Raw genomic sequence first — 15,241 nt, 5'->3', positions numbered from 1 at the left:
TAGAATCATCGCACCTGTGCAGAATTACCTTGCCAGCGCAGACCTATTTAACGGGGCGGTTGAGTCACAACCAACGCTGGAACGTTGAACTAAACCGGGTAGCGTAGTCATGATTAGCATACCCGGTTTGTGAAGGAGAGGACGTTTTCGTTATTGAGCGTGTGTTTTTTCTCATCTGCCTCCAGGGTTCAAGGATTGGAGGAGGAGCCGGCACCAGGAGTTGTTGTGGATTATTACTGCACTGTCACCGTGAGGAGAGGTCGCCGTATCACTGCACTGCCCTTTTTGGATTATAGACTCGAACTGTTAACTCACCTTTTCACTGTAAATAAATCCACTGTCATTCTGCAAGGAGTCTCGCACCTGAGTCCTTTAATCCAATTCACCATGACAGAACGTTCCAGCCAAGTGGACTCAGCGGACTCGGCACCTTGGCGGCGCGAGCTGTCGCTCCAGGCGGCGCTACTAGAACGCCATGAGAACATGTTACAACATTTCTCCAAGGAGCAATCAGCGCTAATCCAGGTTGTGACAGAGCTAAAAGGTATGTTGCTATCTCCACCTGGAGCTGCTGGGGGGCCTTTACCAGTGCCACCTCCGATCAACGTCGCTGCTGCTTGCCCACTGCCCCCCTCCCCTCCTCTGCCACGGCGTGAACATTTGTTGCCAGTCCCAGAAAAATTTTCCGGAGATTTGGACAAGAGTAGGGGATTTTTAATGCAGTGTGCCCTCACGTTTAGGCAGCAGCCTCAGGCTTACGCCACTGATTGTTCTAAAATCACCCTGATGGTGGAGCTGTTGACAGGTCGAGCCTTGCAGTGGGCACAAGCGGTCCTAAACTCCCAGCCTCAGATTTCCTACACTGATTTTTTGAGCAAATTTCGAAGTGTTTTTGATAAAGGAACTAACCCTGACAGTGCGGCACATAGGATGTTTGTTTTGAAACAGGGCCGGAGGAGTGTCGCTGACTTTTCGGTGGATTTCTGGATTCTTGCTGAGGAGACTGGTTGGGAGGAGACGGCGCTCCGGGGAGCTTTCTTGAACAGTCTGAACGAGGGACTGAAGCGTGAGTTGGCTTCCAAAGAATTGCCTAAAACCTTGAGTGCATTGATTAATTTATGTATTAAGTTGGACGATCACCTTCGGGAGTTCAGCAAGCGGACACCGGGAGGCGCTGGGTGGCGGACTGGATTACCGGCCCTGGAGTGGAAGGGGACGGACCCGCGGTCAGCGGAAGAGGAGGAGCAACCGATGCAGTTAGGCGGAGCACGGTTGAGCTCCACAGATTGGAGGAAGAGACGCCAGACGGGTGAGTGTTTTGCATGTGGAAAGAAGGGACATTTTGCTGACGCATGCCCCTCTCGGGGAAATGACCAGGCCCGTCAGTAGCTGTGGGAGTACTGACGGGTGCGACCATGAACATTGCTCCCCATCTGAGTTGTTCTGCTAAGTTGGTTTTCCAATCTCACACTCACCAGTGCCGTGCATTAGTGGACTCTGGAGCTGAACAGAATTTTTTGGATGAATCGCTCGCTAGGCAGTTGGGCTTCCCCGCGGTTCCTCTCCGGGAGCCTCTTCAGGTTTCAGCTCTTAACGGCAGCCCGTTAGCGGCAATAACCCATCGCACTGTTGATCTGACTTTAGTTCTTTCTGGTAACCATGTTGAGAGAGTTTCCCTGTTTCTGTTTAAAGCCCCCGGCACCCAATTGGTCTTGGGGTTCCCATGGCTCAAACAGCACAATCCGCAGATCGACTGGGCTCAGGGACGCGTGACAGGCTGGAGCGAGTGGTGCCATGAACATTGTTTACGTGCAGCGGTGCCCAGTTTAGTGCCCCTAAATCCGGCGGCTCAGGTGAAGGCACCCGATCTCTCAGCCGTCCCTCCAGAGTACCACGACCTGGCTCAAGTATTCAGCAAAGACCTAGCAGTGTCTCTCCCGCCTCATCGCCCTTATGATTGCGGGATAGATCTGCACCCTGGCGCCCCATTACCCACCAGCCGGCTTTACAGCATCTCAAAGCCTGAACGTGAGACGATGGAGCGCTACATTACAGACTCTCTCGCTGCCGGCTTGATTCGCCCATCTACATCCCCTCTGGGGGCTGGATTCTTCTTTGTACAGAAGAAGGACAGGTCTCTCCGCCCCTGTATTGATTTTCGGGGCCTGAACAAGATCACCGTCAAGAACAGATATCCCCTCCCTCTTCTTGTCTCAGCGTTTGAACTACTCCAAGGGGCGACTATCTTCTCCAAACTCGATCTCCGTAATGCATACCACCTGGTTCGTGTTCGTGAGGAGGATGAATGGAAGACGGCGTTTAACACCCATTTGGGGCACTTCGAATATCTGGTCATGCCATTCGGACTCACCAACGCCCCTGCTGTCTTCCAAGCAATGGTTAATGATGTGCTGCGTGACTTTATTAATCATTTTGTGTTTGTCTATTTAGACGACATTCTCATCTTCTCTAAGACTCGAGCCGAACATGTGAAACAGGTGCGACTGGTGCTGCAGCGTCTGCTGGAAAATCGACTTTTCGTCAAGGGTGAGAAATGCCAGTTTCATGTTCAGTCTGTGCCGTTTTTGGGGTTTATTGTGGAGGAGGGGCGGCTACGAGCCGATCCTGCTAAGGTGAAGGCAGTGGTGGAGTGGCCCGAACCCAAGACGCGTCGAGAACTGCAAAGGTTTATTGGGTTCGCCAACTTTTACAGGAGGTTCATCAGGAACTTTAGCCAGGTGGTTTCTCCCCTCACACAACTCACTTCTCCCAAACTGCCCTTTCTATGGTCTAGTTCCGCGCAGCAGGCATTTGCTCGTTTGAAACAACTGTTTTCCTCTGCTCCCATTTTGATCCAGGCTGACCTCACCCGACCATTTGTGGTGGAAGTGGACGCATCGGATTCGGGGGTGGGGGCCGTTCTCTCCCAGCGGGTGGGTGGCAAGCTGCATCCATGTGCCTACTTCTCTCGACGGCTGACCCAAGCGGAACAGAATTACAACATGGACGATCGGGAGCTCCTCGCCATCAAGCTGGCCCTGGAGGAATGGAGGCACTGGTTGGAGGGAAGTGAACACCCCGTTGTGGTTTGGACGGACCATAAGAACTTGGCGTATATCCAGGCAGCTAAGCGTCTTAACGCACGTCAAGCCAGGTGGGCCCTGTTCTTTACACGTTTCAATATCACTATAACCTACAGACCAGGATCACGCAACACAAAACCCGATGCTCTCTCACGCCAATTTGCACCACACACGGATGACGGAGAGAAGCAGAGACCCATTCTGCCCGCCACTTGCATCGTGGGAGCTACGTTGCGGCCTGCCCTACCTGCGCTCGCAATAAGACCCCCAGTGCCCCCCAGGCCGGTCTCTTGCACCCTCTGCCAGTCCCCAAGCGCCCCTGGTCGCATGTTGCTTTGGATTTTGTCACTGGTCTACCGTCGTCATCAGGTAACACGACCATACTAACTGTTGTAGATCGTTTTTCCAAGGCGGCGCACTTTGTGGCGTTGCCCAAACTCCCGACTGCCTTAGAGACGGCTCGGCTCCTTACCGAGCATGTTTTTCGGTTACATGGGATTCCACAAGACATTGTTTCTGATCGGGGCCCCCAGTTTACTTCCCGGGTCTGGAGGGCGTTTTGTTCAGGACTAGGGGCCCGTGTGAGTTTGTCTTCAGGTTTTCATCCTCAGACGAACGGTCAGGCGGAGAGGGCGAATCAGGAGTTGGAAACCATGTTACGCTGTGTGGTTTCCTCGAACCAATCCACCTGGAGTGACCAGTTGGCTTGGATTGAGTACGCCCACAATTCCAGCACGTCGGCAGCCACTGGCGTGTCTCCGTTTGAAGCGTCGCTGGGGTACCAGCCACCATTACTTGCCATCACTGAAGGTGAGCTGGCCGTTCCCTCTGTTCAGCATCATATGAGACGCTGCAGGTGGGCGTGGCGCGCCACCAAGGCGGCTCTGTTGAGGACGACGGCGCAGAATAAGAGGTTGGCCGATCGTCGCCGCACTCCGGCCCCTGCCTATCGTGTTGGACAGCAGGTGTGGCTCTCTTCCAGGTATATTCCCTTACGAACTGAATCCAAGAAGTTGGCCCCGCGTTTTATTGGTGTCACGGTTCTGGGTCCGTTGGACCCAGTATTTTGAGTTTATTATGTTTTGGTTTTAGTTTGCATCAGGGATTGTTTTCTTGTTCTCTTGTGGTGTTTATGATGATGATTATGATTATTATTTGAGTTTCATGTTTAAGGATTTGTTCTCTGTTGTATCTCACGTTTAGTTTAGTTCAGGTTCCATGTGTCATTCTTTCTGTCTCTCAGTGTCAGGTCTGCGTCTTGGTGTGGTGTTCTCATTTCCTGTTTTATTGTGAAGGTCTGGGTCTCATGTGAGTGTGTTCAGTTTTACCTCTGTCTCGTCTTGTTGATCATTCCCAGCTGTGTCCACCACCTGTGTGTAATTCCCCTGTGTTTCTCTGGGTGTATTTAAGTCATGTCCTCCGTTATTGTAGTTGCTGGTCCGTCTGTGTATCTACCATGTCTCACCCGTGTGTTCTCCCTGCTGTCCATCATCATTCTCCTCTGCTCATTCTCATTCAGGTTTGTGCTTTGTAGTTTTAGTTGTTTCCCAGTATAGTTTAGTTCTCCGTGTTGCCGTTTGCCTCTCCTTTTGTGTCCAATAAATCACCTTTTACACCTTCACGACTGCCTGCGTGTGGATCCTCCTTTTCCTTTTCTACACGGCTCTTCTCACTCGCCGTGACAGTACGGACCAGCCAGATATGGATCCAGCGGCATTCACCCCACCCACAGAGCTTCGAAAGCTCATAACGGACTCAGTGTCAAAACTAATCAACCTGTGGCTCGAGCATGAGGGAGAAGCGTTTCTCTACGTTCTGGAAGTCAGGCTGCAACAGCTTATTTCTGATTATCCCTGGCTATTGGACTCACTGCACCCGCTCGTGCAAAACTTCATCCTCCACGAACTACACCTCCAACCCCCCGCCGCTATTGCTTGCCCGCTCGCTTCAACGGAGGACGTGCCGTCCGTACCGCCGGATGAGGAGTTACCCGGCCCATCGGAGCCGTCTCCACGGAGGAAGCGACGTTTGCGCCGCCGGCGCGGCACCCCACAGCCGGAGTTCAGAATGTCAGAGCAGCCGGCTGTGGTGAGTGAAAGGGACACTTTTGTTGACTCTGTTGCTTCTGTGACTGTTGTTTCTGGGACTATTTTTTGCGTATCTACTGAGGATAACAATGATTTTTCTGTCTCACCCATGGCCACTGCTTCAAAGACTGTTTCTCCTATGCCCACGCTCTGTGTTTTTCCTGATAATGTTCTCCCATCCACACTTTCACCACAGTTTAACGTTGGGTCTGCAGTACAGTTATCAGTTCAGCCAGCAGCCCAGCTGCCCTCAGTTCAGCCAGCAGCCCAGCTGCCCTCAGTTCAGCCAGCAGCCCAGCTGCCCTCAGTTCAGCCAGCAGCCCAGCTGCCCTCAGTTCAGCCAGCAGCCCAGCTGCCCTCAGTTCAGCCAGCCACTCCACCACCTATTACAACTTCGCCACCTGTAGCTCAGTTGCCACCAGTTCAGCAGCCTACCCACTCGTTCATTCAGCCTCCATCCTCACTGTCTCGTTCTAAGCAGGGAACACACTTCACCACAATATCTGCTGGTTCTCTTAAGCTGGCCATGTCAGAGACAGTTGCTCCCTCTAGGGCCTCCCCAGAGGCTGGGTGTCAGTCACCAGCCAACTCTGGACCCCTAGAGGTCAAGACGCCAGCGCCAGCAGCCTCACCGGAGAACTCACCAGAACAGTCTCAGCTCTCAGCACCCCTTGAGAGTTCAAGTGAGTTCACCCGTCCGCCTCCGTCCTCTGCTGAGTGTATTAGGGAACACTTTCAGCCCTCTGAGGACTGCATCCCACTGTTGCTGCCTGAGTCTAGCCACTGTGCTGCTCAGTCCCAGCCAGTGTCCACACTGGCGGAGATCTCCGTACCTGCTGCTTCAGTGTCTGTTTCCACTGAAGGGCCAGAGGAGCCCGTCCAGCCTCAAGTCTCGTCTGCTGGGGGTTCTGGAGGACCCAGCCAGCCTCAAGTCTCGTCTGCTGGGGGTTCTGGAGAACCCAGCCAGCCTCAAGTCTCGTCTGCTGGGGGTTCTGAAGAACCCAGCCAGCCTCAAGTCTCGTCTGCTGGAGGGCCCGAGGAGCCCGTCCAGCCTCAAGCCACGTCTGCTGGAGGGCCCGAGGAGCCCGTCCAGCCTCATGCCACGTCAGCTGGGGGTTCAGGAGAACCGCACCAGCCTCATGCCACGTCAGCTGGAGGGTCCGAGGGGCCCGTCCAGCCTCGCGTCTCCGCTGGAGGGTCCGAGGGGCCCATTCAGCTGCCTGCTGCTCCATCAGCTCCGCCCACGCCGTCGTCTGGTCCAGCCTCCGCTCCGGCTTCGGCTTCAGCTTCAGCCTCGTCTGGTCCGGCCTTCACTTCAGCCTCGTCTGGTCCGGCCTTCACTTCAGCCTCGCCTGGTCCGGCCTCGCCTGGTCCGGCCTCGCCTGGTCCGGCCTCGCCTGGTCCAGCCTCGCCTGGTCCAGCCTCGCCTGGTCCTGTGGTTGCCACGCCGCCGTCAGAGCCAGCTCGACCTGTTCCGCCTAGCCTCTGCCGGCCGTTTTCCAGGCCTATTAGGTGGCATCATGACCTTCGGGGACGGCCTCCGGAAAAGGTTTGTCGCCGCCGCTGGCATCGTGGCCGCCCTCCGGACTTCTGTTGCCACCCCCGCCTTCTGCGTGGACGACCTCCTACGCGCCGCCACTGCCTTCCGCATTGCCGGCCTCCAGAACTGCATTCGCGCCGCCGTTGCCGTCCGCACGGTCGGCCCCCGGACCTGCTCCGCCGTTGCCGTGTGCACGGTCGGCCTCCAGAACTGTTTGCCCGTCGCCGCCGTTGCCGTGTGCACGGTCGGCCTCCTGAACTGTTTGCCCGTCGCCGCCGTTGCCGTGTGCACGGTCGGCCTCCTGAACTGTTTGCCCGTCGCCGCCGTTGCTGTGTGCATGGTCGGCCCCCTGACTGTGTTATGGACTAGTGCACAGTCGTGTTTTGGTTCTGGACTCATGTGCTCCTTGTTTTTTTTTTTTGTTTGGTCTCTGTCCCTCCTTCCTGGGCCCCCTCCGCCCGCCCTGGTCTGGTGCTCGGTTTTGTTCTGTTTTCTGTTTGGGGCTGTCGGGAGCCAGCCCTTGGAGGGGGGGTACTGTCACGGTTCTGGGTCCGTTGGACCCAGTATTTTGAGTTTATTATGTTTTGGTTTTAGTTTGCATCAGGGATTGTTTTCTTGTTCTCTTGTGGTGTTTATGATGATGATTATGATTATTATTTGAGTTTCATGTTTAAGGATTTGTTCTCTGTTGTATCTCACGTTTAGTTTAGTTCAGGTTCCATGTGTCATTCTGTCTGTCTCTCAGTGTCAGGTCTGCGTCTTGGTGTGGTGTTCTCATTTCCTGTTTTATTGTGAAGGTCTGGGTCTCATGTGAGTGTGTTCAGTTTTACCTCTGTCTCGTCTTGTTGATCATTCCCAGCTGTGTCCACCACCTGTGTGTAATTCCCCTGTGTTTCTCTGGGTGTATTTAAGTCATGTCCTCCGTTATTGTAGTTGCTGGTCCGTCTGTGTATCTACCATGTCTCACCCGTGTGTTCTCCCTGCTGTCCATCATCATTCTCCTCTGCTCATTCTCATTCAGGTTTGTGCTTTGTAGTTTTAGTTGTTTCCCAGTATAGTTTAGTTCTCCGTGTTGCCGTTTGCCTCTCCTTTTGTGTCCAATAAATCACCTTTTACACCTTCACGACTGCCTGCGTGTGGATCCTCCTTTTCCTTTTCTACACGGCTCTTCTCACTCGCCGTGACAATTGGGCCCTTTTCGATCCAAGCTGTGTTGAATCCGGTGTCTGTTCGTTTGGCCCTTCCTCGCAACATGAGGATTCATAATGTGTTTCATGTTTCCCAGGTGAAACCGGTCCGGACCAGCCCTTTGTGCCCGCCTTCCAGGTCCCCGCCGCCCGCCCGGGTTGTTGCCGGCGCTCCTGCTTATGCCATCACGCGGATTATGGATGCCAGGCGTCGTGGTAGGGGCTTCCAGTTTTTGGTGGATTGGGAGGGGTATGGTCCGGAAGAGCGTGCTTGGGTGCCGCGGTCTGCGATTCTGGATGATGCTATGGTGAAGGAATTCCGCCGCCGGCACCCTGACAAATTTGGTCGGTCGCCGGGGGGCTCCCGTTAATGGGGGGGTACTGTCATGGCTAGACGGTCCTCACTGATCGTCTTGCCAATTTGTTGTGGTGTTTGTGTGTACTGTGTCGTGTTCTCCTCTCCATCCTGGGCATGTGTTTTTCTGCTGGAACATGTACTTCCGGAAGCTGTGGCACGGAACGGCAGTTGACCGGAGGGGAGTGTCCTAAGCTAGAATCATCGCACCTGTGCAGAATTACCTTGCCAGCGCAGACCTATTTAACGGGGCGGTTGAGTCACAACCAACGCTGGAACGTTGAACTAAACCGGGTAGCGTAGTCATGATTAGCATACCCGGTTTGTGAAGGAGAGGACGTTTTCGTTATTGAGCGTGTGTTTTTTCTCATCTGCCTCCAGGGTTCAAGGATTGGAGGAGCCGGCACCAGGAGTTGTTGTGGATTATTACTGCACTGTCACCGTGAGGAGAGGTCGCCGTATCACTGCACTGCCCTTTTTGGATTATAGACTCGAACTGTTAACTCACCTTTTCACTGTAAATAAATCCACTGTCATTCTGCAAGGAGTCTCGCACCTGAGTCCTTTAATCCAATTCACCATGACAAATAAAAATTGATACTCAGATATTAATCAATGCTAAAATTAATACCGGAGTCACTCATTTACAACAAACAGTGTAAACAACTTCACACAAACAAGTAGACACAAAGCTCTTCCCCTCAATAACAGGTGAAATACTGGACATTCATAACACTGAAACACTATCAGAGGTCTGTAAAGGTCCCGTTTCAACAGCATGGAAGTGCACATGTCAATATTAGCCATCTAACTATTAGCAGTTAACCAATAGCCACACTAGCCACCTGTTATCCTTAACGTGGTAGCTAGTTGACTTTAGTTAAATAAAAGATAAATAATTACTGTAGGCTGAACAGATCACGGGTGGAATATTGAGCCGTGACAGAGCAGATTACGGACATGTGGAGAATGGGCACAGTCAGAAGTTTCTCACTGTGCAGACCAGCAAGAAAACCATAGATGAATGTGTGGAGAACTAATCCAAGCAAATAAAGAGAGAAATCTGGAGCACAGCAGCCGAATCAGACAACTTCAGTCTTGAAGAGCTGAGGAGAAAAGCTGTAGACTGAGGTGGAGCAGTGAGAACAGTGGGTGAGATAGACACTGCAGGGAAGATGTGAACAAGATGATAAACTTTTCTACTTTTGCAATAATTTTTCAAAATGTGTTTCGTATTTTTTTAAAGCCAGTTGTGAGGTCAGTTTTAAAATACAGGCAGCGTCTGGTTCAATTTTTCAAAATAAGACTTGCTTGCAATTACTTCTGTTCTTGCAGGATGGGGTCAAAATTTTCAAAAACTGTATCAAGCATTGAGTATTTTCCTGGATATTGGTATTGAGTTTGAAAGTCTAGTACCTTGACCACCCTGGAGGGAAAACAACTGTACAGATTCTTCAGTGTCAGAGAAACACAGTCATTCACTTACAGTCACACTTTCTAGCCATCTGACAAATTCATCTTTTTAGCTCCAGTTTTGGTCTCTACCATCTCCAGGAAATCTTTAGCCCAGTGCTAAAGGTCACGTTAGAGCTTGTTCATTGACAGGCAAAAAGAAAAAAAAAAAGAAAAAAAAAGAGCTTGTTCATTGAAAGGAAAGTGTGCTGCTGATGTAAATGAGCTGAATGAGAAATTGGGGCCGGGTAGAGGAACCTGGTACTTTTTAGGGTATAAATCAAATTGCATCAGTACTACGACTAAAAATTCATACATACATTTTTTTTTTCTCTCTCTTTCCCCCCCTTCTCACCGTCTCTTCTCCCCTTTGGTTTTCTTTCTTTCTCTCCCCCTCTTTCTCTCATTCATTCCCCCTGTCCTATTTATTAAAAAAAAAAAAAAAAAAAAATGACAAAGGATGAACTGAAGCTCTGCCATCACGTAATGTCGCATACTGCTGTTTCTGATGTCATTTGAAAAAAATAAATAAATAAATACAAAAAATAAAAAATAAAAATTCATACAAAATCAGCCAGTGTCAAATTGCGATAACAGAGGGAGTCAAAGAAGAAGAAAGCAAGTGAGACGATGTGTTGAAGAACAAAAAACATATGAGGCCGTGGCGAGTTGAAAATCGACTCAGATGTGGTTACACTTTTACTTTGCAATGTTTGTAACGCAAAATGCTATTTGCTATTCAACGGACTGCATCTAAGCACACACACTCCCACAAATGCATCCGGGGTAGCTTGGAGTTCGATAAGATAGTTGAACATGAGACAAGGACACTTGAAGATGCAGATACAGGGATGGAACCACTGACATTCCAACTGGCTGGCAGACAACATACTCTACTTCCTGAGATAGTACGTAACCTAACATGTAACCGTAACCAATAATCATCTACTCCTATAGTAGTTTGCAAAGCATGTGACAGTGATGTTAACACACAGACACTGTCGACCAAGGCAGCTGGTGTAGAGTGTAAAATGTTAAAGATAAGCAAATCTTTCAATAGTGGAATGTTGACTTATTTTGTTTGACAACATTTCAAAATTGTAATAAAGGAGGCGCAGACAACAGCTAACCGAATCGACAAAAGGTACTTTTGGATGGCGGTACTTAAGTCCAGGTTCCGGTATTGGTTTAAATGTCAAAGGTACCCAGCCCACACATAATAATGCTGAGTTGTAAGGCTTAAAATAGGCATTCATGTTCATTAAACATTGTGATCTCAGCTCTATCAGGTCTATGTTAGGTTTAGTTAAAAAGTCTCACATGTGTGGAGGAGTAACTTCTATTTTCTGAGAGTACAGGGTGTTTCAAAAAGAAGCAACCAATTTAAAAAGGCAATATATTTAAAAGTAATGAGCATAGAAGCTTGTGGTAAATTTTTAAATACAATATTAGTTTTTACATGTAAACCTTACAATGTTCTCAAGTGCTCAGTGTTTCCCCTTCCAGACAGACATATGTCCACACAACAGTCAAACTCGCAAAAGCACGTCTGCTCGGAAAAGTATGGTAATTGGCATAGATGTGGGCGAATAAGTCTTTTTCTTTAATGTGGATTTATCACAGACATTTCAGATAAGCTCGCTTCTACCACTAAATAAAGGTGTTTGGAAAGTCAGTTGTCTTCTTTACAAGCTCTGTGCCCACCTACTATAACATGGAATAATGGGGAAAAAAGTTAAAATAAAATACAACTTGTACAAAAAACGATTTTCTTTTGTAAAGATTTTGTTTCCAGCAATGATCTCATCCTCTTCATTCTTTTTCATCACCTTCTTCCCCACGGGTGGCTGAAAACTATCACGTTGCCAGCATGTCCACTCACTGGAAAAACACATCTGCAATAAGCACCTGTCAACACAGAGGCCAAACAGTTCCACCCACATTCTCCCACTTTCCTGTCACACTCTCGGCCCTTTCTGTCCTAAATATCCCTCTGACGAGCCTTTCACTACATCACTTTAATCTCCTCCTGTTTAATTTTATGTCGCGCTTGCCTTCTTCATCCTTCTATTCGTGACATTCTCTTTCTCTTATCTAACTTCTCATTGATTCAACAGTGTCTCATTTCCAGTCTTGGTCTTTTCACACACTACGCAGACTTGGCAGCAGAGAGGACAGCGATATTATGCTTCAGGTAGTTGGCAAGCGTCTGCACTTAAAGGGTCATACTGATGGTGGGAAGGTGGGAATAAGTGCATGTCTTTGTATACGTGTGTGAAGGCTGGCTCATTACCAGTGGCGATTATAGAAAGAGGGTAAAGCAACAGGAATAGAGGTAGCTGAAGAGTCCGTGAGTGCAGAAAAAACTCTCAGACACAAACAGCAAGTTTGCCTGTATGCTGGGAGCTATCTGCCTGCCAGCAGTGTCTGAGTGAGTTCTTTTTCCTGTTTAGTTTTCAGGAAGACAAGACCGAGCAGCGATAAAGTTAGAAACCCAAACAAGTTAATGAGGAGCAGGAAGTAATGAGCTGATTCCATGATTAGAGGCATAATTCATCTGTACACTGAACACCCCACTCCTCCCAGATTGAGCTTCATATTTATGTATCTGTTCCAGATCTATCTGAGTGGTATTAACATGAAGTGGCTTGTGTGCTCATGCTTCACTGCTGCTCCTTTGCTCATGGTTCAGGCAACCATTAAAAAATGGCCATGAAATGACCACCTATCCTTCACTTTCATTGTTGAGGAGACAGACAGAAAAACCAGCCAGCCATGATGTCCAGAGGGGAAGATTCAGGTAAAGGTAATTGCTTAGCAAGAGAATGAAACAGGAGATAGGATCAGGAGGAAAGGGAGAGAGGTGACAGTCTATAATTGGAAATGGAGAAAGGAGGAAGATGGTGGAAAAGGAATGAGACTGAGAACGAGGCGGGGGGTGTTAGATTCAAAGAAAAAGGGGGGGGGGGGGGGGGCTGATAGCTAAAGCACCTAAGACATACTTGCCATATGCCCCCTGCCACAACACACACACACACACACACACACATTGCCATATGCCCCCTGCCACAACATGACATAACACATGACCACGCATGACACGTTACCACACATGGCATCCTGCAGCATGGGTAAAGTAGAGCTATTCATGTCTCAGACCAGAGTGAACAAACAAGTCCTCACTTCAGCTGTTTTTCAGCCAGGTTATCATTTCAGATAAAAAAACAGACTGCAGACTGTGAGCAGAGCGCATAACTCATGTAGGTAATGTAATGAGCGATGTTATAACTAGAAGAGTCGGGCGATGTGAAACATGACAGCATTCCATCAGTGAAGGTTTATTAACATTCATCACTTGGTCAGCTTGTGAAGCCTTTTTAAATACCTCTAGCTGAGTGCACAATTCAGATAGGCGATAGTAAGAAAGCATGATCACACACACACACACACACACACACACACACACACACACACACACATAACCTCTCTTGTTCACTCTCTTTTCTTTCCTGCAAGTATCTAAGGGCAAGTAGGGAGCCTTGTCAGGATGGGTAGTCGTCAACCCTTAAGCCCAGCAAACGTGTACTGTTGCATTTCAAGTGTGTCTGCGCTCTATTTGAAAAAATCACAGTGGCTGTTGAGGACAAGATGTAAATGCCCATGTGTGTGTGCGCGTGTGTTCTGCACAAGTTAACATACCCAGGGCTGAAGCGTGGTCCCTGATCCCTCCTCATCTGTCCAGCTGTGTGCGTATGTGAATCTGTTTTCCTGTTCTCGTTGGCCGCAAGTTTCTGACGCCGCTCCGCACGTGCGAGCCCTCCGAGCCTCAGGTCTCCCTCAGTCTGTCTCACTCTCAGACCTTGGCATCAGCAGCTGTACCAAACGTACCACTCATCCCCCTCTTCTCTCTCTCCTTCTCCCTCCCTCCCTCCCGCAGGCACGCTCGTGTGTACGCGCCTCCGTTCACTCCTTGTTGATTAGCGTCCCAAAATAAGAAGGGGGGCTCACGCTGAGACTTTTCTCTCTTTCAGCCGGTCCTCATCAGCTGGTCAGGGTAGCCTTCATCTCCCTCCGGTATGGCTGTGGGATTATGAGGAAAAGAGAGGGAGGAATGGGGAAAGGAGCGTGCTGTTGCTGTTGCCTCTGCCTCCTTCAGTATGAGCGCCTCTCTCTCGTTTAGCATGCTTTTCATCTCTCTCTCTCTCTCTCTCACCTCTCTCTCGCTGCTCTCTCGCTCTTTATCTCTCCCCAACCCCCTCCCTCCCTCACTTTTCTCAGTCACTCTCTATCTGCTACTGCTCAGGCTGTTAGGATTCACAATTCAGTGTGCTGCCGAGCGTATGGCTGAGGGAGCCTCTAAACAACAGGGCTGGATAAAGAATAAAAAGAATGACAGCAAAGATTAGAAGACAGAAAAACAGCAGATGTATTTGTAAGAATAGATAAGAGGATTAGTAGTGCTCCTACTACTACTGCTAGTACTGCAGTCATTTAGAAAACAGTAATATTAAAGGTAATTCTAAGACTTTTCTAATAATCCAGCAAACATGGGTTGTACATGTAAATCACAGTTAACCGAGCTCAATTTGCCAGTATTTTAATTTACTCCTTTACACGATTCGTAGTCGTTTCCTACATCATCTAGGTTGCTCTCTTTTTATCACTGATTGCACTGAATGATAACAGCCTTGCGAGGGTGCCAGCAGGTAGAGGAAAGTGCCGACTGACAATGTGCATGGGCTTGATAACAAATGATAAGGGCCATTCACTGCTGTGGCTACATCTGAATCAGATGGTGAGGTATATGTCATTTTGGGCTAGAGTTGCATTTGTGAAAAGTCCAACTCCAAATTCTTTGAGACCTAGCCTCAAGTACCCTCGGTGCAGAGGTCCAATCTCCTCTTCTTATTAGCATTGACCTAGGAACAACTGCAATTCATCATGCTAAACAGTGGGAATGTGAAAGGTGACCTTTAAATCTTAAAATAAAGGCATGAAGGTGTTGCATCCTGCTGCAGCAGCTCTATACCAAATAGCACCGAGCTGCTCCTGATTAAAGACAAATGGTGAGTATAATATACAAAAAGAGGATTTATGATGAAATGTCATTCTTCCAGTGAGTTTGTTCTTTTTAATCACCTCCCCCATTTTGCCTGGAGCATGCAGAGAGAGGGAGCGAATGAGAGAGGAGGAAAATAGACATTTTTATTGTTCGGTCCTGTTGCCTTGTCAGGGTAGATCAGATCACAGGGAACTGAGGTTGAAACACACACACACACACACACACACACAGAAACCCATTCTTCGAGCCTGACTGCCCCTGAGGTCAGTTAACAGCTCATCACAGGAAAGGAGAAGTCTGGCCTGCGACCCCGAGGCCAGGGGTTGGGCAAGTCATGATGCCTGGTGGAGGCCAAGTCCAGCAAACACCTACCACTCCCACCTCTCAGCCAATCTGACCTGCCTGCCCACACACATACATTAAAACATCAGATCACGTGTTCTTCCTTTGCTGAACCCCCAAAAACATTATAGAT

General features: G+C 49.3%; 1 protein-coding gene across 1 annotated transcript in view; it reads right to left on the bottom strand.

Moving 5' to 3' along the window:
* The window catches only part of lingo3b (leucine rich repeat and Ig domain containing 3b), a 50,935-nt gene extending 37,074 nt beyond the window's left edge, over positions 1–13,861 (bottom strand). The window contains exon 1 of the mRNA XM_082513947.1: positions 13,404–13,861. The gene's annotated coding sequence lies outside the window, so the exon portion shown is untranslated. The remainder of the gene's footprint in view (positions 1–13,403) is intronic.
* Between the last annotated feature and the right edge of the window lie 1,380 nt (positions 13,862–15,241).

This window comes from Aulonocara stuartgranti, assembly GCF_965226115.1.
Source record: "Aulonocara stuartgranti genome assembly, chromosome: 18".
NCBI classification, from domain to species: domain Eukaryota; kingdom Metazoa; phylum Chordata; class Actinopteri; order Cichliformes; family Cichlidae; genus Aulonocara; species Aulonocara stuartgranti.
The sequence above is the reverse complement of the archived record's forward strand: the minus strand, read 5'-3'. Positions and strand labels throughout refer to the sequence as shown.